The sequence below is a fragment of the Amblyomma mixtum genome, chromosome 2 (genome assembly GCF_055824585.1).
Source record: "Amblyomma mixtum isolate Tamu chromosome 2, ASM5582458v1, whole genome shotgun sequence".
NCBI lineage: Eukaryota > Metazoa > Arthropoda > Arachnida > Ixodida > Ixodidae > Amblyomma > Amblyomma mixtum.
In genome coordinates this window covers 60039825-60063625 of record NC_143013.1, presented here as the reverse complement: position 1 = coordinate 60063625, position 23801 = coordinate 60039825, and the positions used below count along the sequence as shown (strand labels likewise).

General features: G+C 47.3%; 1 protein-coding gene across 2 annotated transcripts in view; it reads right to left on the bottom strand.

Moving 5' to 3' along the window:
- LOC149359462 (uncharacterized) overlaps positions 1–23801 on the bottom strand; it is a 57179-nt gene that overhangs the window by 28893 nt on the left and 4485 nt on the right. The gene's annotated exons all lie outside the window — the stretch shown is intronic.

The window sequence follows — 23801 nt, the reverse complement described above, 5'->3', positions numbered from 1 at the left end:
CACGGATGAATCAATCGTATTAAATCAGTCACTTGCAATTCCTTTCGGAGTACTTTGTAACATTTTTTTTTCGTTATTCCTTCATTTGCTCCCATCTCATTCGTCAGCCTAACCTTCTATATGGAAGCAGACGATCGACACCGTTTCTTTAGCTGTCAGTTATGACGTCACAAGTCGTAAAAACCAAAGGCAAAGGGTTATGGAATGAATTTTGGAAACTAATATTTACGAAATACGTCTCAAGATCTCTCGCATCAAAGTGTATGCTCAGCGGATCTCATAACAGAGACTCTCGATTAAAATATTTTTCGGACCAATTTTTAGCTGATAAAGTAACTTCGTCTCCTCGCTTTCTACCGTTCCGTCAATGTCAGCAGGATGGACCTGTCAGATTGCGATAAAAAATGAAGACAAGGAAAAGGAATTCGTTTAAGGTAAAACTAGCAATATAAGCTTCACGCGCATTGACCGCTTCGCAACATGGTTGACACCTGAGCTCTCTGGAAGCGTGCGGGAACGAGGGATAAGAGAACAGGAAGAGGACAGAGAAACGGTCGAACAAATTTCCGGGCGGCTCATCCCTGGGTTGACCTCTCCCTTTATAAGGCCCAGTCCTCATATATGCTCTGGCCCGTGGTGTCACAATACGCCAGACGCCGAGAAATAAGTAGAAATCATTTTATTTTTCTCGGGCCCTACGGCTGCTCAAGGCCAAAGAACAAGGGCTAAACAGTTGAGAAAATGACTGACGGTCGATTAGGTGTGCTAGAACCTCTTATTTCGCTTCGGTTCCGGCGTTCAATCCATTGTTCATGGTTGTAAGTTGTTCAAAGAGGGAAAATGGGTTAATTCTCACGTATGCCAATTGGTCATTCTCTACGTTCGTAAATCCCTTGAAATCATCGCACCACTCCTGGCGGGGTGCTGGAGCGGTTAAGCGATGTGCCACTGCCCTGAGATGGCAGGTGCTGCCATCTCTGGATGATTGTGCGACCCAGGTTGCTCTTCCCGAGCAACCTCCCGCGACCTACCATTAACTCAGCTGCCACTTGCGACGGTGTGCTGTGGCATAGGGAAAAGGTATATATATATATATACACCTATATACACATTTTCCTTACATGTTCACCGTCATTGGTTAAGACAGTGATAACGTACGTACGCATATAAAATCAGGAGACTGCCTACAGCTCTGTTTCTTCAAACGAAGGCCGGTCCCCGGCCGAAACGTCAAGCGTTCGTTCACCACGTATGTTTTCTTTCATGTATTGCCAACCCTCAGCCCTAGGAACTTTTTCCACACACACGCACGCACGCACGCACGCACACACACACACACACACACACACACGCATGCACGCACGCACGCACGCACATACGCACACACGCATGCATGCATGCACGCACACACACACACAAGCATGCACGCACGCACACACACACACACACACACACACACGCATGCATGCACGAACACACACACACACATACACACACACCACACGCATGCACGCACGCACGCACTCACATATGTACTTGGCAGGTTGCCCACAACCCGGTGGGGACTGCCACAAAGCAGGCTTCAGACAAACAAACAAACACACAACGGCTGCGGGAAATGGCCACCATGAGTGCTACCACACTAAAGTACGCAAATGATATTCAACTACGGTCTCACATAAGCTGACGGCGACACACGCTGAATGCTACCCGCGACAAGGAAACTAAGGTGAGGAGGCGTTAAAGGAACCACCCCTGAGTGAGCAGTCCACCCACTTACAGGTGAATGACTGTATGCGCTCCGCGTCGCCTGCAAAATGCAAGCTGTTATTCCGAAACTCGATCCGCGCACCCGCCGTGCCCGTAGACAGCGTTTTCTTCATTTTCTTTTCCCCCTACACACATCTCTGTGCGGCAGTCGGCTGCCGTTCCAACGGGAACGGTCGTTGCTGTTTTATTTGTTTGTACTTGTGTGTGTGTGGACAGTCGCCAGCACAAAAACAAGAGAAGAGCACGACAGCTCCTCTTATCGACTGACCTCCGGTCTGGGGGGTCGAGTCGGCCGGAGAAATCCGAGCAGCCCTCGTGCAATATGGCGATCAGATCTTTACCATGTCTCGCCCCCAGGCTCTCCTTCTTTCTCTCTCTTTCCGCCCTCTCTCTCTCTTTCTCTCAGCTGCCCCCGAGGACTCGGGTTTAACTCGTGGCGTTTTCTATACGCGAGCTCCTTGAATCAAGGGAGGCTGAGACAGCGTACGACGCAAGAAAGTGTTAGACGCTCTGTTGGAGTTCGTCCAGAGAGTTAACACTGCTTAGTTTTTTTTTTTTCATCCTGCACCTCTTAAAAGAGACGTTCGTTATTTCCTAATAACCAGTGCCCTGTCTCCATCCCCAAACCTTTCCTCGGGTGCATAATGTCTGCGCAGACGACAAGGGCCCGTTTCCGTATATCTTTCCATCACCACCAGATGGCGTGGGCTCGCCAGTCCACCTAGAGCTACTGTAGCATATACAGTAACTCTAAGTCCACCGTAAGAGCTAGTCCACTGTGGACTCGCCAGTCCACCGCGACCGAGGTAGTTAGCGTGCACGTTGGCAACAGCGTAAAAGATCCCTAAAAAAAAACTGAAGTCAAGCTGCTGTTTAACCGTTGAAGTTTTGTTCAAAGAAAGGGACAGTTTATACACAAGACCAGAGGCAGATTTATGGGTGTCTCTTGGAGGAAGCATTTGCGGGAGGGAGGGCGGGGGGGAGGGAGGTCGGACCCATTTGAACCATTTTTTTGGACCCTGCCCCCCCCCCCCGCCTCTCCAAAAAAAAAAAAAATTCACCCCTGCACTTGACCTTTCTGCGTGTGCAGAAACTGAACTGCAGAATTAAACGGACGAAGGCCGGCCCACATGCCGTCAATTTTTTTTTCAGTAGAGAGATTTCGCTATTTGAAGTGAGAATGACGGAGTGGACACACTTGCTTTGCTACTTCTTCTATTGCTTAAAGCCTCAAAAATCTCTCGAGCATTCTGACAGATGTACCGCAAGATATAATGGATGCTTATTTCAGAGAAAAGTCTACAACGACGTGTCCTGCCTAGTGATGCAAAACTAGTATCGGAAAATTGACTATCGGTAGTATCGATAATTTTTTTGAAACTATCGATAGTGTAAAAAACTATCGATAGTGCTACTATCGATAGACTATCGATAGTATTATCGATATTAATAATATCGATTCTACTATCGATAGTAGCCTATCGATAATATTATCGATAGTGTTGCTATCGATAGTACTACTAGCGATTGAACCGCTATCGATATCAAGACTATCGATAGTGAAACAGTCGATGGTAAGATTATTGATAGTGTAATAAAGAGAGTTGGGGTTTGCTGCCCCAGCGGCAAGCGCCGACGAAGGAGACGAAGAAGATAGAAGACGAAGCTGACGAAGCTCGGGAGCGCGCTTGCGAACGCTGGCCTGCTGAGCAGCACCGCTTGAACAAAGACCGGCCGTTCACACTGATTGTGCGAGTCTTCTCATTACACTTGGTGGAGGTGCTGCCTGCTGTTCCCTTGCTACGCCACGATGCCCAGGCTACCAGGCTCTACCACGACGACCGACTCCTCGGCCCAGCCCGTTCCCACCGCTGTCGTCTGTGCCGGTGCCGTCCGTCAGCGCGACCCTACGCTCTTCAGCGGCACGGACGATACCGACGTAGAAGATTGGTTGGCTTCTTACGAACGCGTGAGTGCTTACAACAAGTGGGATGACGTCGTTAAGCTCACGAACGTCATCTTCTACTTGACCGATGTCGCCAACTTGTGGTTCCGCGACCACGAAGCGGATTTTACTACCTGGGCGGCTCTAAAAACCAGCCTGACTGACGTCTTTGGCCGCCCCGCTGTCCGAAAACTTCGTGCCGAACAACGTTTGCGCAGTCGTGCCCAGCAGAACGGCGAGAATTTCACCAGCTACATCGAGGACGTAGTTGACTTGTGTAAGCGGCTCAATCCATCTATGAGCGAAACTCACAAAATACGACACATTCTGAAAGGCATTGAGGACGACGCATTTCAAATGCTGGTGTCAAAAGATCCTCAAACCGTCTCCGACGTAGTCTCTTTGTGCCAAAGCTACGACGAGCTCCGCAAACAGCGTCATGTCACCCGACGTGCCATTTGCCCGGACGACAGCCTTTCCAGCTTGGCGGTAGGCGGTCCTGCCCACGATCAGCCGACACTTCTTCAGCACATCAAGCAGTTTGTGCGGGAGGAGGTCGCTCGTCAATTATCGATAGTTACCTGCCAATCCACCCCACCGCCATCGCTGTCGCCATCTATTCAGCGTGTCATCCAGGAGCAGGTAGCTGAGGTCCTGCCGCCCACTAATCCACCCCCTCTGGTCACTGCACCGCTGACATATGCAGAAGCAGTCGCCCGGCCACGTCCTCAACCGTTTGTGCCTGCTTATTCGCCACCTGTCACCGTGTACCCTCAGCGGCAGCTCGCCCCTGCACTGCCACTCACTCACCATCCTCTGTCTCGTACCGGTCCCCGCCCTATGAATCCGTGGCGTACCCAAGATAACCGCCCGATATGCTATGATTGCGGTCTCGCTGGTCATGTGGCCCGCTGGTGCCGCACGCGCGGATCCGGTTCTCACGACTACGGGCGCCCGCCGACGTACGATGTTCCGTTGCCTTCCGTACCTGTCTCTTCTGCTCTGCCTCCTCAGCATCCCTCCCCGTCTAGCTCCGACTCCTACAACCGCAGCCATCGGTCGCCGTCTCCTCGACGCCGTTCGCTCTCCCCTATGCGCGGCCGGTCACCACCCCTCCAAACGGAAAACTAGGCGCCGCAGTTCCGGAGGCAAGAACTGCGCCGTCAACGACCGTCTCAAGCCCTATCGTCGCTCCTACGAATGTTATTGAAGTGATTGTTGAAGGTGTTACTGTTGACGCGCTCATTGACACTGGTGCTGCCGTGTCCATCATTAGTCGCAACTTGTGCCGCAGACTAAAAAAAGTGATGACGCCGCTTTCGGACCTTTCGCTTCGCACCGCCAGCGCTGACCCCATTCGCCCTCTGGCAGCGTGCACTGCCCGCCTCGTCATCCATGGGCTCTCCTACACCATTGAGTTCTTCGTTCTCACCCGCTCCTCTCATGACATCATCCTCGGGTGGGACTTTCTGTCCGCGCATCACGCCATCATTGACTGTGCACGTGCTGAAATTAATTTGTCGCCGCTGTGTGATGCTCTTCTGGACGCCTCCCCTGTTACCGCCGCGCCTATTCTCGCCGCTGACGACGTCGACGTGCCAGCTTTCTCATCTGTTCTCGTGCCGCTGACTTGTGCTGCCCTCTCTGACGCTACTGTCCTTTATTCACTCTCTCCTCTTTGTGCGCACCGAAAATCTGTCATGCTCCCTCATGCCGTGCTCACACTTTCTGGTGGTTGTGGTGCCCTGTACGTCGCGAACCCGTTGCCTTTCCCCACCACTTTACTTCGGGGAGAATCGCTTGGCACAGTTGATGTCATCGATCTCGACGACGCTTCTCCTGTCCTTGATGAGCCTGCCGCCCATGACATCAACGCCCTCACTCCTCCCGCCGACATCGCCGACCCGTCCTCCTCGGATATGTTTTCCCATTCTGTCGATGCCGCTCTACCACCTCACCACCGCGCCCAGCTCATCGCTTTGCTGCAGCGCTTCCGCGCATCCTTCGACTCCCCTCAAGCACCGTTGGGTCGTGCAGCAGCCGTTCGCCACCATATCGACACTGGCACCCATGGACCCTTGCGCCAACGCCCCTACCGCGTCTCCTCCGCCGAGCGCCGCATCATTGATGAACAGGTGAACGACATGCTACACCGCGGCGTGATCCAGCCCTCTCACAGCCCGTGGGCTTCTCCGGTCGTGCTCGTGAAGAAAAAGGACGGCTCCATTAGATTCTGCGTAGACTACCGCCGGCTAAACAAAATTACTCGGAAGGACGTCTACCCCCTGCTTCGCTTCGTATAGATGACGCGCTGGATTGCCTTCAGGGAGCGGAGTACTTTTCTTCGTTGGATCTGCGCTCTGGGTACTGGCAGGTGCCGATGGCCGCAGTCGATCGCCCGAAAACAGCTTTCATCACACCTGATGGGCTGTATGAATTTAATGTGATGCCCTTCGGTCTCTGCAATGCGCCTGCCACTTTTGAGCGTATGATGGACAACATCCTCCGTGGGCTTAAATGGCAGACCTGCCTCTGCTACTTGGACGATGTTGTCATCTTCTCCCAGAATTTTCCTTATCATCTTCTACGCCTCGAGAGTGTTCTTCTCTGCCTCAGTGACGCTGGCCTGCAGCTAAACTTGAAAAAGTGTCGCTTCGGCGCTCGACAGCTGACTATCCTAGGCCACGTCGTGTCCAAGGACGGTGTACTCCCGGACCCTGCCAAGCTCCGCGCAGTTGCTGATTTCCCGAAGCCCACATCCCTGAAGGAACTCAGAAGCTTTCTTGGCCTTTGCTCCTACTTTCGCCGGTTCATCAAGAATTTTGCTGCCGTTATCGCCCCGCTGACGCAACTTCTCGCTGGTAGCCACGACTTGTCGGCTTGGTCCCCTGCATGCGACGACGCTTTTGCAACGCTGCGCCAGCTCCTCACCTCTCCTCCGATCTTGCGCCATTTCGACCCTTCCGCGCCTACAGAACTGCACACAGACGCCAGCGGCATTGGTCTCGGTGCCGTTCTAGCTCAGCGGAAACCTGGTTTCAATGAGTACGTTGTTGCTTACGCCAGCCGTGCGCTCACAAAAGCGGAGACTAATTATTCCGTCACAGAAAAAGAATGTTTGGCGATTATTTGGGCGATCACAAAATTTCGTCCTTACTTATACGGGCGCCCGTTCGATGTCATTACCGATCACCATGCCCTTTGTTGGCTGTCGTCACTCAAAGATCCATCTGGCCGCCTCGCTCGTTGGGCTCTGCGTTTACAAGATTACGACATTCGGGTCATTTATCGTTCCGGTCGTAAACACTCCGACGCCGACGCTCTCTCGCGCTCCCCTGTGACCTCTGAGCCTGACCCACCATCTATTTCCGGCCTCACACCTTCTCTTGACTCTATTGATATGGCTTCTGAGCAGCGCAAGGATCCTTGGATTACTTCTCTTCTGGATTTCCTAGCCAACCGCTCAGCGCGCCTCCCTTCTAGAGCGCTCCGTCGTCAAGCCCATCACTTTGTCGTGCGTGACCAGCTGCTTTACCGTCGGAACTACCTCCCCAATGGTCGCAAATGGCTGCTCGTGATTCCAAGGCATCTCCGCTCCGCCATTTGTGCCAGTTATCATGATGACCCGCAATGCGGTCATGCCGGTCTGCTCAAAACTTTTACCCGCCTACGCCTTCGGTATTATTGGCGGGGCATGTACCGTTTTGTCCGCCAGTACATACGCTCTTGCCTGGAATGTCAGCGTCGCAAGAACCCATCACCACACTCACCTGCTCCTCTGCAACCTTTACTGTGTCCCGTCCGGCCATTCGACCGTGTTGGAATTGACCTTTATGGCCCTCTTCCCTTCACTGCCGCCGGCCACCGCTGGATCATCGTCGCTATTGATCATCTCACGCGCTATGCGGAAACTGCACCGTTACCAGCTGCGACCGCCTCTGAAGTAGCCGGTTTCATACTTCAGAACATCATTCTTCGTAACGGTGCGCCTAAGGAATTGCTCAGTGATCGGGGTCGCGTATTCTTGTCCGGCGTCGTGGAAGCCCTCCTTCGGGAGTGTCATATCGTTCACCGCACGACGTCTTCGTACCATCCGCAGACCAACGGCATGACCGAGCGCTTTAACCGGACCCTCGGCGATATGATGGCCAAGTACATTTCTGCCGATCACTCAGACTGGGACCGAGTTCTACCTTTCGTTACCTACGCTTACAATTCTGCAACGCAAGCCACTACTGGTTTTTCCCCGTATTTTCTTCTCTATGGCCGCGAGCCTTCCTCCATCATGGACACCATATTCCCTTACTGCCCCGATTCGTCTGAATTAACCACCGTCTGTCAAGCCGCTGCGTACGCCGAAGAATGCCGTCAACTGGCCCGTTCCTTTACTTCTCACGACCAGCACCGTCAGAAAAGCGCCCGCGCCGCTTCCCCCGGTCTGCCGCCGTCTTATGTTCCTCAATCCTTGGTTTGGCTTTGGGTGCCCTCCTCCAGCTCGGGGCAGTCTACAAAACTGCTGAGCAAATACCAAGGCCCCTATCGCGTTGTTCAGCAGACATCCCCAGTTAACTACCTGATCGAGCCCCTCACGCCTTCGTCTGATAATCGCCGCCGCGGCCGTGAAATTGTGCACCTAGACCGCCTGAAGCCCTACTATGACCCAGCTATCGTTTCGAGCCCTTAGGCCGCCAGGATGGCGCCTTTTCACCCCGGGGGTATTGTAATAAAGAGAGTTGGGGTTTGCTGCCCCAGCGGCAAGCGCCGACGAAGGAGACGAAGAAGATATAAGACGAAGCTGACGAAGCTCGGGAGCGCGCTTGCGAACGCTGGCCTGCTGAGCAGCACCGCTTGAACAAAGACCGGCCGTTCACACTAATTGTGCGAGTCTTCTCATTACAATAGTAACAATATTGATATTATGCATTTGTTGGCCAGCGATATAACCAAAACATTTGCGATACCTGATTGGTTTGACGGTCTCATGTGGCTTAATGTCCCAAAGAGACTAAAGCTATGATTGATGCCGTAGCTATGATTGATGCCGGGTAAATTTCGACCAGCTGTGGTTCTTTAACGTGCACTGGTACAGTTCGGAAAAATACCCGGAATTGCATCCGATGAAAGAACAAACAACCGTTGTGCTGGCTTGCTGACGTAACCGCTGCAGAAATGGTTTTCGCACACATGTTTCGCAACTGGGACATTCGCGCGCTAGTATTTTTATCCAGCAACCGTCTGCAGAGCTCGGTGACGCGTAAGCCGCGAAAACGGGCGAGTCCTGTCAGTTACTCACACCATCACCTCCATACCACACACTCGGGAAACCAAGTTTAGGATGCAGCGGGTATGCGTGCTTGATTTTATAGAATCGATAGTATTATATATAACAAATATTATCGATACGGCTATCGATAGTACATCAATAGCACTATCGATAGTACTGTCGATGGTACTATCGATAGTGTTATCGTACTATCGATTGTCTTTTTTACCATTGATAGTTCGATAGTGACTCAACAATCGATAGTATCGATAGTACTATCGATAGTTTTGCATCACTAGTCCTGCCTTGCACGGACGCGTGGGAATAAAGCATGCCGTTTTGAGGTTATATTTTGCTGCCATTTATAAGCGCCCACTGAGGCAACGAGTTTGAACAATACGCATTATAGGAAACAAACGGCTTCAGGGCATGTGGGCTGCAACATGGGTCGGCAGCTGCGTTTTCAGCCAAAGGTTCAAGACCACTTTTCTGACTCGGCGTGCTGTACAGCGCGGCAGTAAACTTACGCCATTTTCGGAAGTTGCGGTAACTATGCAACAAAATTGCTTTTCGTACGTCCTGGAGACATTTCTCCCCGATAGGGCAACGGCATTCAGCAATTTCTTTTTTGCGGAGGTTTCATAAAATCGATCGAGAAAAAAAATTCATCACATTATAGCATCAAAAAATTTAGCAGCGCCAACCTCCTTCGTTTACGTCTTTTTTTATTTTGCTATGCAGACACCCCCTCCCCCCCCAAAAAAAAAAAAACAGTTTTCTTTTTTTTCTGCATCAAAGTATTTTTTTGCATCGAAGTATTAGGCTACATAGCCAATATTTATAATAGTTTCTTCATGAGCACATTTTCTCAGGAAATTTTAGTCATTCACTGAGCATGCCGTCAGCTTCCAGCAGTTCCCCTTCTACTATCGCCTTTATATATTTTTTTTTTGTTTCAAGGCTCCTGCTAGACTTTTTTTTTCAATCAGCGAATCATGCGCATAGCCCCCTTCATTCATAAATCATCATCCCGTGGGAGGACAATTTCAATATTTCAGTTTTTTTTTCTAAAGACCAGCCTAGATTGCGCGTGAAAAAAATACATCCTCCCTGATGCAATTTTCGTTCCGTCCTGATAACCCCGAGCCATGACTATGCACTACTTTCAGAGTGTCATCATACTTCTGTTCACTCAGCTATGCAAGAAGTCTTAATAAAAACAATTCAGCTTATTCTAAGCCTTTAAAACTGATTCGGGCAGAACAAGCGAAAGAATACACATACGTTCCAGAGGCACACGAGTGCTTACGTGAAGCACGAAGACATCCATATTAAAATTACTTTTCTGTGTTCATTTCGCAAGCTTGGCCAAAAACGGTTCTCCGTATATCTTGCCGCAAAGAGTTCAAAATATGAACTCAATCCATTCGCGGCGCTTCTCGTATGCCTGCAGAAACCGAAGCCGACACAAATCAAGTTTCGTACATGAGGGCAGTTCATGAGGCGTCACGGAAAGGAGTTCTCTAGGTTAGACGCCTGTCATTCAAAAGGCAGTGGGAGTGCTTCATATAAAGTAGGGCTGTTGCTTACTCTTCAGCCGAATATATAATGTCGGTTGCGTTCCCTTACAAAAAAGTTTTAAACAGTCTATAGAGTGTTTATAGACTGTGTATAGACAAATCATAGAGAACAGTCTATAGGCAATACAAATGCCATAGACAGTATATAGACAATCTATAGATTTATGGCCACATACTTTTAGTAGACTTTTGTCTATGGACAGTCAATAGACTATGAATAGACAAAAATCAATATCTATATATGAAGGCAATAAAGTCCATAAGAAGTCTATAGACTGTCTATAGACCATTTTTATAAGGGTTACGTGCATTGTTTATCTTTCTATTTACAAAACTATATTGCTCTTGCGTTGCAGTAAGGATGGCGGCTACCAAAACAATTGGAATAGATTAAGCTCCGCATTATGTGTATGACGCGATAGCGTAATAGATTAATTCCCCTGCATATGCAGAAGGTCATTCTATACATTCGTAGGTCACTGGGAGTCCTCATCATACCCATCCTGGCGCAGTGGTGCAGCGATTAAGCGATGCGCTACTGCCCTGCCATGACAGGCGCTTCCAGCGGTGAGCCTTGCGCGAGCGGGGTTTCTCTTCTTGAGAGACCAATCATTAACTTGACTGACAGCTGGTGTGCAGTTTGTTCACTCTCCGGTGGGCAGGTTGTGATGACGCCACAAGGTCACGTGACCAAAGTGGCCCACCTTTCTCATAAGTTGCTCTCTGGGCACCACCTGCCTTAGCCATGCTCTTGATATTTTGCTCACAACGACGACACCATATTTTCTGGACAAGGAGGTTTTTAACGCTATAGCGTGTATAGGGGTCGGCTAGGGACGTTGAGTGTAGAGAACATAATTGCGCTGGCGGGCAGGAATGGGGGGATGTATAGTTTTCAATTAGAACTCTGTGCCCTCTGTGAGGTCAATAAAAAAAGGTAATCATAGCAAACAGCAAGGCACAATTTAGCCTTGTGCTACGCACGTAGCTAAGCATTTAGTTTGTGACGTAAAGAATGCATCGAGAATAAGAACAGTATAATGCAGCAAACATCAGATTTCAACATCAGTTGCACTTAGTTCTTGTTCCTCGCACTCAAAAAACAATGAACATTTGTTTACTTTTACCTCTATGAGATGAAATTAAGGGCCCAGCAAGTCTAAGGTTGTTCGAAGTAAGCCATAAATTCAAACGGCATTTTAAGCAAGATCGCAGCGAACGTAAGCGACGGTTTCGCGCACTCTCTGTGTTTTGATGACCTTGTTTATAGAAAATAAGTACAAAGAAAGAAAGAAAGAAAGAAAGGAAGAAAGAAAGAAAGAAAGGAAGAAGGAAAGAAAGAAAGAAGGGAAGAAAGAAAGAAAGAAAGAAAGAAAGAAAGAAAGAAAGAAAGAAAGAAAGAAAGAAAGAAAGAAAGAAAGAAAGAAAGAAAGAAAGAAAGAAAGAAAGAAAGAAAGAAAGTATTTATTTAGCATAAAACATGAAATACAAACACACAATTTCAGGGATCCAACAAAATTTGTTTAAGGGTCCCGACCACTATAAGCTATTACATATGACGTAGACGACAGCAACAAATAACGCAACTATATGGCAGTAAGCATGTTACAGCAGTAGGCACTGGATACTAGTGAAAATATCAAATAAACATGTTATAATTAGAAAAAAAAAACACAAACCACAGCACTAAAGAATGTAGACTAGGTTGAATTTAGTAGAAAATGTTTTAATTGTTTCTGAAAGGCATGAAGTGTAGGTGAAATTTGAACATTATAATCAAGACTATTCCACAGATAAGGACCCGTAAATTGCAACGTTTGTCGACCATAATTTGTATGTATTGTAGGAAGCAAGAGCCGATGTCTTGTAGTAGACGTGTTGGTGCGTAGTGAGTGACGAAGACATACTGTAGTTAAATTGAGTGTGTTGTGAATTACCTGATAAATTAAGGAAGCGGTATTATAAGCTAGGTCATATACATTTAGGATACCAAGAACGGCAAATAATTCATCCGGATGAGTATGCTGAATGTTTTGCGCGACAATTCGAAGAGCTCTTTTTTGAAAAGCATATAAGGGGGCGATGTGAGATGAATATGTGCATCCCCAAACAGAAAAAGCGAAAAACTCACAAAAAATCATGCTTCGATTCAAGAACCCTTCCCCTTAGTTCGAAGTCCCTTCCTTAATTGAAACAGAAGGGTTTTTAGAGCCTTTTTTTTTCGTTCTTCAGTTGTTTTACTTGCTCAGTGCTCTCAAGATAACGTTCCTCTACGGAATATGCAACATAGCGAGAAACGTTGCGTTTGATAAAAAAAAAACAATCAAAAGTAATTAAATTTCTTTTCGGAACTGATAAGACTCTTTATCTTCGGTAGCGCGGATCTCGTTATTATTTATTCATTAATTATCCCGCTTAGCCCCAGAGCGCTGCAGCAGGGGTGTTAAAGAGTTGAACAAAAAATTCATCTTCATTTACACAGCACGGCACACTTGTTGACCTCAAAGCCGATTCCATTCCCTGATGAAACGAACAAAAAAGGAACTGGCATACATATTCGTTCTGGCACTATATTCCAAAATCTTAAAACAATGATCAGTGCGAGCAGAGATATAACGTGGCCTGTGTATGTATATTTCCTTTCGAATGGCAGTTTTGTCGTGATATATTTGATACAAGAGTTTAAGTAGCAATTCCCTTCGTCGAGAGGAAAGAATTCCCAAACCTAATTTATTTTTCGTACCGGTGCAGCTATCAGTTCTCGAGTACCGACACAGGACAAACCTTGCTGCTCTGTTTTGACTTTTTTTTTTCAATTATATTGCTCAGTGTTATTTGCCGTGCGTCCCACACAGCACAAGCGTATTCAAGCAGGCTGTTGATTTCAAACAAGACGGCGCGTATCTCAGATCTCGCTGTATGAAGTTTAAGGTCCTGACGGCATTTGCAACCACGGAATTAACATGCATATTCAATGAACAGTCGGCTGTGGATACCACACTTAAATATCTATGCTTTACTTTCTGTGTAACTGGCTCTTAGTTTCCTGTTGCACAGCTTGCCTTGCCAATTTCTTTCCATACATGTCGTCATAGAGTTAATCTGCATGCAGCAACCCGATAAGGCTCCGGTTTGCTCCAGCTGTTACATGTTTATGAGACAGGCTTCCAGCCGTAGAGGAGGGGGGCAGAGGTGTCACTGAAAACAGAGCCGGTATACTGCGGAGGGCGTCACGCCATCTGTTCATCCCCCTCCCCTCTATTGTGCGTTTCTTCTTACTTGTTATTTAACGCGGCGAGGTGTGTTCAGAAATTACAGTTACATTTACGGTGCAAGTCAGAGAAGGCCAACATGGTTAAAAAAAACATTAGACGAAGAGTGTGTGACTGTATCTACTGATCTGTCCTTGAATCTGTGCAGAAAATTGTTAACAGCACTGGCCAGAAAAGTTGGTAACACGTTATTATTAAGGCAGGATTTCTTTCGAATTTAACCCGGTACGTCAAAAATTGCGCTCATCGTCTTATTAGCTTAAGACATACGTGCAGTTGTATCGCCTTCTTTTTAAAAATATGGCCCGCACTTTTACACTGAGCACATCACCGGCACAGCTTGACGCAAGGAATTTGGTCTGATGCGTAATTCCGCAACTTATTACGAAAAGAGTTAAATGAAGCTCTAAATCGTTCAAGAAGAAGTAGAGGGATGTGCAGGCCTGGTCAAAATATTGCGGGGAATGCTTCGATATTTGTAATTTTTTCACGCGTTCCGTAGAGAATATATGATGGTTTCTTGGGGTCATGCGAGGGCGGGCCAGCAGCATGTGGTAACATGTATGTGCAAAGCTGTATGTACAAAGTTCTTAATTATTTTCGTTAGGTAAGGCGTGCCAAAAGTTTGATCGCCAAAGCGTGCTCCGTTATATTACGACCGGGACTGCGCTATCGCGATCAAAAGTTTACGGGACGCGTGTTCTCGGAAAAAAAAGTTTACTGTAGCTCTGCCTCGCGATACAGTCACGTGGTATTGTTACCAGCGGAGAGAGCATGCACGTCCCGTTTGCATTTCAGGCGACTGTATTACGTCACTTTTCCGCATATCAGTGCCCCGTAAACTTTTGGGCGCCGGAGCACATATTCAATAATAGTATGAACATAAACAAGGATAAACATAAAGCCTGATAATGCAGTTTCTTTTCTTTTTCCGCACGGTATTGAATATGGGAACTCCCATCCTGAACCTACTCGTGCTCTGTCTTTGAAATAATTTTTATATTCTGTGATTTAGCAGCTGATGTGGTCTTTGCGTTGCCGTGTACAATCACAGTAGAACATGTTTGCTGCTGATGCATATTATGCATGGTTTTGAATAATACGCTGATGCATATAATGCATTATTGAAGCATGGTTTTATGAATAAACTATAGTTGCGAGTCAGCATTTGTCTTTGTTTTCTGTCTGTCTTTCGTACGACTGCGCTGTTCCGCAAAAAAAAAAAAAATGGGTATACACAAACTCGCCCAAGTTTCCACCCTACTAATGTTGCTGACTGTTCCAATTGTGTTTGTTTTCTTTTATGTACCACTGTCATAGGCTGCCCTCGAGCGGGGCGTGTATTCATGCGATGAGTACAGGTTGCACAGAGCCCGCTCCCGTGGTCTCCTCATCCAAGGATAACGTTCCTTTACGCTGCGGCACGTTAAAGCTTACTAAGGAAACGTGAAATAAGAGTTCATTACAGCGTATTTCTGTTGTAACTGCTAGCAGTTATTCTTCAAAAGGCTTATTAATTAGCGGCACTGCCAGGCCGTGCATTGATAAGCCTCCTTTCTTGCCCATAAATCATCATCATCATCATCATCATCATCATCAGCCTGACTACGCCCACTGCAGGGCAAAGGCCTCTCCATAAATACGCCTTGTATTACGGGAGTAAAGACCATTTTGGTTCTACGCCTGTCTCTTGTGGGTCGGTCGTCTGACCACACGCTCGGCATGTCAGTGCGATGTAACACTTTTTCGTACACAATTTATGCGTCGTAGAAAAATTGCGAAGACACTTGGCAACTAAAGTGTTGAGAAGCGAAAGCCGAGGACACTATCCGTGACGACTTCCGTTGGATGTGACGTCACACTGTCCCCGTGGCTACATCGACGTTTGCGCTATTTCGATGCAGTTCAGACATTTTTGCCTATGAATAATGAAGTAATTAATCTACAGTCATCAAACGTGGCTTCTAGGCTCATTTTTTTCCCTCCTCTATCTGAAGCAACCATTGCTTTTCTTCCATCTTTTCTTCTCAATCACGTCTCAATCTTCTATCTCAATCGCGTCCAGTCGTCGTCGCAAACGGTGGCCCTTCTTTGGTCACTATCTTGAGAAGCACTATCAGCCCGCAAGATAGTGGCGAGAAGGACCAGACAACACCTTTGTAGCGGGGTATCGCTTCTCGTGGCGTAAATAAAACAAAACTTAAAAACGGGATAAACCGAGTTTAGGGAAGTGCATAAGGCTAAATACTGGGAGCAATATGGGAAGTAACTAAGTTTGAGCATTCATTTATGAATAACTACGTAATTATGCATGACAAGCACAGTTTTTCTTTGTTTTCTAACTTGTCTTCCATGCGTATGGTATCCAAAAGTCATTCTCAAGTGTAGTGGAGAAATAACTCCGAAACTTCGCAATTTTATGCAAAGCGTTTGTTCCCTTTCATATTGGCCACGGCAGCATCTTCTATTCTTCCGCTCATATTGCTAGTTTAGGGAAAACATTTTACGGACGACATCATTCGTACGGCAGGCAAATAAATTCCAAGGTGTTTTCCGAGGTCGACTTTAACTTCCTTAGGACGTCTTGAAGTGCAGCTATTGCCGCCGCACCTGTTCCTCTTGTTTAAGTATAACAATGGAGCCATGCGAGTGTCGGGTTAAAATCTAAAACCAGCAGGGGCAAAGGGCTGTTCTCGACCGAGATCTCCCACACTATTTTGTGGTCGTAACGGGTATACTTTTGCACCACCTGCCTCCGGGATCTCACGCGGGAAACGTTAAAGCCATCCTTTTAACTGGTGCTTTGTATCTCATTTTCTGCGATATGGCTATCATATCTAATACTACATGATGTTTATAAGGTCCTCATATCATCTGGAGTAATTGGAAGAGGCGAGTGATAGAGGGCTTCTGCGGCCACAGATGCGGTGGCTTTAAGTTTACGTAAGAGCTGACGACACGTGCTTTGCCTGATAGAACTGAGCAAGCCTCGGTGTCTCGTAGCGATAAAGTGGGTCATACGCTGGCCGCTGCTCTCTCGTCGCGCTGATCGTCAAGGCCAAGATGGACGAGACGTCGACATGCTGACCAAGACGACAAAGACTAAGAGCAAGCAAGCACAACAACGCACAAAGAAAACTTCCTTGCACTCCGTACTTGTCTGTCCGTCCGTCCGTCCGTCCGTCCGTCCGTCCGTCCGTCCGTCCGTCCGTCTGTGTCTGTCTGTGTCTGTCTGTGTCTGTCTGTGTCTGTCTGTGTCTGTCTGTGTCTGTCTGTGTCTGTCTGTGTCTGTCTGTGTCTGTCTGTGTCTGTCTGTGTCTGTCTGTGTCTGTCTGTGTCTGTCTGACCTGATATGCCTTGGCGAACAGAATAGGCAGAGAATACTATCTAAGCGAGAATAACATATGTTTTCCTGACATTCGAAACTCAAGGAATCAATGCTTTTCATCAATTGAGATAAGCTGTTGACTGTGTCATTGTCCTTGTATCTTGGTTTTGAGATAAACTGCACTGAAGTCGCTTTTTTTTTTTTACATGGACGTAGTATGAGAGTTCTGCCTGACAGCGGCGCAGGCTATTCCTTTTCACACGGGGAAGAAACCACCAGAACTGACGACAGAATGATCAACAAACAACTACACAAATACAGCACACAATACTAAGCAAAGAGTTCTGAATCGCTTTCCTTTGACTCACTTTTACTCTATGCTCTTTGTACACTTGGTATTGGAGGACCGCTGTTTGCATGGGCTGCGAACTACTTAGGATTACAGCAGCTTTTCACGAGCACTTCCAACCGGCCGACGACACGCATTTCGGTTGACCAGAGGACTGCGCCACCGTGGGATGTACTCAGTCCTTTACTGTTGCACATCAGGCTCGTGAACACGAAATTAGGCCTATCGCATGAAGTCCGCATCGACTTTTATGCGTACGACATGTGCGTTTTAAGCGCGCCACTGCAAGGCCGGCAACGGCTCTAGAAAAAAAAAAAACACGTCAATGTCTACTTGGCGTCTGCGGACTTTGCCTATCCTTGGAATCAATGCTGACTCTTTGACCTCCAAACGTAAATACGTCGTGCCTCGCAAATATGTACAGGCGCGGACAAAAGTAAACTGAGCACGCAACTGTCTTCGAACATTTTTCACGCGTCACCTAATTGAAATTTCCAGCAGTGGTGCACGCATGCTGGTAGCGGAGGTTGGTGGGCTGTCTTGTAGACAAACAACGCTTCTTCATTGCCAATAGAGAAAGCGTGATTGAACTTCGAACGCAAAAGCGTGCTCCGTTTACTTGTGGCCGCGCCTGTACACTTTGGTTCCCTAGCAAAACTGTCCATAAAGCGAGTCGTCCAGAATAGCGAGTAATGAAGGAAAAAAGCTAGAAACTTTTCGTGATGGATGCATCTGCTTCTTTGCATAATGGTGGGCAGTGAAGTGGCAACTGGGAAAAATCTTGGGAACTCCAAATGTTTTTTCCCGGTCGCCATTATTTTTTAAATAATGTGTTCTTGCCTGAAGCGCCTTGTGGTCTATGACACGCATGACAACGTCTCGTGGAATTATGACCTACCTATCTCCTATTACGACTGATCGCATATCACGAACCTCTAGTACATATCTGGGGTCAATTTGCTGAAGGTGTCTTTCAACGTAACACAAAATGCAGAAAGAGCATGCTTAGCGACCATTCATGCAATATGACAAATGGCAAGGCCCGTCCATCGGGCACCATGATACTGGAAAGCCTAAAACCACAAAAGAAAAACATAATTCGGGCAGTTTGCACTTTTTCACTGCTTATCGCTGGCGTCCAGAACTCAAAATACAAGAATATAAATATCTGTTTCAGAAAGTCGAGATTTTGTTCGTATTCCTGTCCATTTAACGCAATAAGATTACATGGACTCCAATAGGTTCTATGCATTGTTTCCCTGTTCATTGTCCGGACAACGAGTTTCCGTATTAATGAGGTACAAATACATGGATAAAGATCAGCGCCCAGGAAAAAAACTTATTAATGGGGAATATAATAATGAGGTATGCCAGTACATGGATCGATGCCTCCTGTTGCGTGGAGCCCACAGCGCTCCCAGTACACTCACTGCGAGGTTACTTAAGACCATGATAGAGTAGCGCCTTTTTTGGTAACCTCAAGTTAACAAGCTTTGCTAGAAAATTTTAGCAGCAATACTCATCTTCTAATATGTGAGGCCTAGACCAGTGTTGAATCGTATAACTTGCGCTCAGCGGCACTGTTAAACGAAATTTATGTTCGAAAGCGCACTGCGCTATTGTCCGCCGGTTCTCTAGCTCCCTAGGCCTGATAGGCAACGAAAAAAAGGCAGTAAGAAACTCTCAACTGTCGCGAAACCGATAGATATGCTTGTATAGGACTTTGCCCTTCTGAAGAAATCTCTTATAACCGCAACGGGAGCCGGATGCCTTCCTCTCAGTGTAGTTCTCGAGGCACGTTAATCATTTACGTCTCACATGTACTACAAGCGTGGACGCACTTCTTGAGTCGCAGTGTGACAGCCTACGGTGATTCGAAGTTTGGCCAAGCAGTGACCTGATTCCCCTCGTCCCAAGCACGCCTGCTTAGTCACAAACATATCGCAACCCTGGAAACTATCGGTTCTCCAAATCAAATTGCAGATGTACTACCTGGCGTCCGTACAAAGGACAACACGTCATGTAAGTTAACGCCTTAGCTGTCTCCTGTTACGGGCCGTCTAACACTTAATTTTGCCATCAACGACCATCCATCGCAGGCACAAGCTTTTAAAAACTGAATTCATATTCTCTGACGAGAACAAATACGAAATGGTCTAAAGCGTTTAAAAGAACCGAACAATGTGGAGTAGATTTCACCTGAACAAAGCAGTACACAACTGTAGACACAAGGAAGCGACATCTCTCCTTTACGGCCATATGACAGCGCTCAAGTGTACGCAAATAAGTAACTACTCTCATAAATGATTGTAACGAGGCAAGTTGCAGTCAAGTGAAGTCGAGAGTTGGACGAAAACTCGACTGGTCGGGGACAAACCTACTGACGGTGAAGAAGGAACGCCGACCAAAAGAAAAAACAAAAGACAAGAGGTTTCGACGTGAACAAGGCTCCCCTACGGGAGCCGAAACGTCTTGTTTTTTTTTTGTATTTTCTTTTGGTCGGCGTTCCTTCTTCACCGTCAGCAAAGTTGCAGTCAGTCGTATAGTATTTGTCATCGGTCAATGAAGGTGTCAAAAGGATCATCTCTGGGCTGTTGCAAACCGGTTCCGCTGTCGCCTCCATCAAGCTAGCGCCAAGTGTACACAGCATCCCAGCAAGCAACGTGGCGGCGCCCAGGAAGCCCTCAATGGAAAGGCCTATACAAGCATATCGATAGCAGCGCAAATGTCGGTCTCACTGCACGTGGCCTCTTGTCGCGACGTGCACAGTGCCGCGAGCAAGCAGCAAAATACTCTCAGCGCTCATTTCAGGGAGCTGATTCCGTTCGGCCCGCGCAGCCGTCAAGCGGAAATATGAGGAACGATAAAAAACGGCGCATGACCCCTAAGTGTCTGGTGGCGGAGGTAAGATAGCGCGAGAAGCGTAGCTTGTATGCTCACTCGCGGGCTCATTTGGCAGAGCAGTGCCCCACGCGAGCAGGAATTTGTGTGCCACTGTTTCCCTATGGCACACTGCTTTGTCTCACAGGTTCCTTGGCGACTTGCGGCCACAACCACAGCCGCCGCTAATAAATCAGGAGACGAACTCTGAAGGGCCGTCAGGCGACTGCGAACCGTGCTTTAATACTAGACAAATAGTTATGAGCAAACAAGAACGCCGTCCGCCTCCAAATAGAGACGACCCTTAGCATATGTTAACAGCAATGGCATAGTGAGAAATATTTTTCGGAGTGGTGTTATACGCGCTGGTAAAAAGAAAAAAAAGATAGAAAGAGAGCCTGCGCCCATACATTGTCATTTTTCTGCTGTAATAAAGCCGAAGGTTTAGGTGTTTCCTTCGCAGTAATATCTACATAATACGAGTGCACATAAGACTCCGAGGATTTCATTCGTAAAGAAGATTTTTTTTTTCACAAGATAACACTCGTACGAAAAATCGCGGATATTTACAATATTTCCACATAATATACAACACGAAAGTTTCTGCTCTACAACAAAGTCAGCAACTGCGAGCGCATTTGTCGAAACCTCCGCCCCATGCATGTGAACCTGCACCCGGGTGCAGATGCGCTTAAAACAAAAATCCACTTTTATTTTCGCGATAGTTTATGATCATTTCAGAACAGTGCAAAGGATGAAAAAGTAGGCTGATGTGAAAAGGTATGACTTATTGGGTGAACTATGCCTACAATTAAAAGGAGTGCCGTTCGTCGTCCGATGGTGAAGAAGTGTGGCTATTTTCTGCAACAACTTCCGCTTCCTATTAGAACAGGAACTATTTTTGTAAACAATCCGACACTCTTCGTTTTTACATTTGATATATCGATGCGTTGTGAACAGTACGGTCGATTAAAAGCCCGAAAGGAGGAAGGGAGAAAGGGGCGGGGGGGGAGGGGGGGGTGCAGTGCTCAGAAAATTTCAGGGGGTGTTCTAGCACCAAACATTCCCCCCCCCCCCCCCGGCTGCGCTCCTGAGTGAACCATCACCAACTCGCCCAAGCTTCCATCCTGGTCAACAGGTCAGCTTTCCGACAGTGGTTTCCTATCCTTGCCGGTGTGCCCATTCTGGATACGCCCCATCAGAGCTATACGTAATGCTTTACAAGTAAGTGACCACTAGTAATAGAATACAATTTCTTCGAATTTTGTGAAGCACTGATTACTTTTTCAAAGGGTAACGTTTTCGGCAAACCGGTTATTTTTCAGTAATAGGTTACTAGCGTAATCGGTTAAATTCTATTCGAAAAACATGTTGCGAAAAACATGAGAGCGTGAACTTGAAGGAAAGCACCTTATAGTGTTAGCGAGAAATGTTGCTTCTCGACAGATAGACAATGATCGGGCCGCGCAAATGCTCAAGGATGTCCGGACCTGAAAACCTGAACTGCCTTCATTTGTCTGGACCCGTGTTCCGCGGTGCACAGTTCTTCCCCATGGCACAGCTGAAAGTCGCTTTTAGTGAGCTTGAACTTTCTTCCGTCACAGTGCGAACAACAACGAAGTGCAGTCCTTTTTGTAAATCAGAACTGGTGCTTTATAGCTGTGCGATGTGCTCTGGACCGCCTGGACCCTCGCCCTTTCACAGAGGCCAAGATCCTCGGTCCGTGGCCACAACAGCCAACTGCCATCAAGGCTTACAAGGCACTCTTTCGCTTTTTGAGAGCGACTGCCTTAATTGACAGACTGTGATTATTTCCCTTTACTTCTCCCTTTCCTCTTTAATTCCCCTCATTCCCTTCCCCTGTGCAGGGTAGCCAACCGGAATCCTTTCTGGTTAACATCCCTGCCTTTCTCTCTCTCTCTCTCTCTCTTCCTTCGAGCGCGCACACCGAGTCGCTGCTGATGTTTTCAGAAGGAAACGTGAAATAAATACCGAAGAAGATTAACTGCGGCTGAAAATTAACAACGTATGGAGTAAAACAGACAATACATAACGGAAACCCTTGTGGCTGATCCTAGATCGTCCATATGTGTCGGATGCTAATAAAAGTTGGAAGGAATGCAACGTAATAGCAATCGATCACTATTGTGTAATTGTGCAATTACATTTGGGAGCTCTAATTGACTACTAAAATAAGTTATGTTTTAGACCATGTAAGTGCAATTGCAATCAGTTACTTCTTTTCTGTAGCATGTACAGGACTGGGACCCACGTAGCCCCCAACGCGCATTCAGATGTCCAGTGACACGTATTTCACGCTGACGCCTCTGGTGCATAATGGTTCCTGGAATAAAGGCCCTCGCAGCACCCTCCTTAGAGTTCGCACTATCTCCTCATCTCAACCGTGCTTTACGACTTCAGATGTCGCAAAACAGCTCACTGTCCCAACTGTCCGGAGGACAAGGCAGATAAGCAAAAACCGTACAGAACACGGGGGAAGAACGGTAGGTGTAACGCGGAGACTTTGTAAGGGCTGGACTCTATGAGAAGGCAAGCGTAAAAGGGGTAGACTGAAAGTTAGGTGGGCGGATGAGATCGGGCAGTTTGCGGGGATAAGGTACTGTTGGCGCAGAACAGGGTTAATAGTGGACGAATGAAAGGGGCCTTCCTCCTGTACATTTAGTTAGTCTGGTGATGACGACGACAGAACGCGCATTATGTACATGCAATGCCGCCATTACCCTCCCCTATTTCCCACAATTGACTTCATTCGGACACTGGCGGATCACCGACGTTTTTAAGGGGAGTACGCATGCTTTTCTTTTCACGAGGCCCAAATACTGACCTCCGATAAAGTTGTTTTCCTCCAGCTTCCTACCCACCGCAGCCGTCGAACTCCATCCAGTACGGCAAGTTATATGGTTTTTTCCACCCCCTCTTCCTTTTTGTTTTCTCGCAGGTACTGTGGCCATCATGTCACTAGGGATGTACAGGGTCCGTCAAAAGTTCCAAGGCCACAGGGTTTGCTTTTGAGCAGCACAGTCGGGCTGTTGAGATACCCTCGAAGCTCAAAATATCTGTAGAGAATAGAAGAAGGATCGTTCTACCATCTGAGAACCTCAATAGCTCTATCGGAATCTTAAGTGCCAGGATATACCGATGAAAAGCGGACCATGTGGCCTGGGAACTTTTGACGGATCCTGTACATATTGTTCGCACTGGGGAAGTGTTCCCACTAGACAAAGAACAGACGGGAGCCGTGCGTTGTAACGATTCATTTTCCTCATCATTCTTTTGCCCCTTTATGAATGGCAGAAACTATGCCACTCGCCAGCTCTGCTGTCGAAGGCGAAGCTGACTAAATGCGAAGACGTGAAAGAGTGAATCAGAAAATGAATCGTTGCAGAATACGGC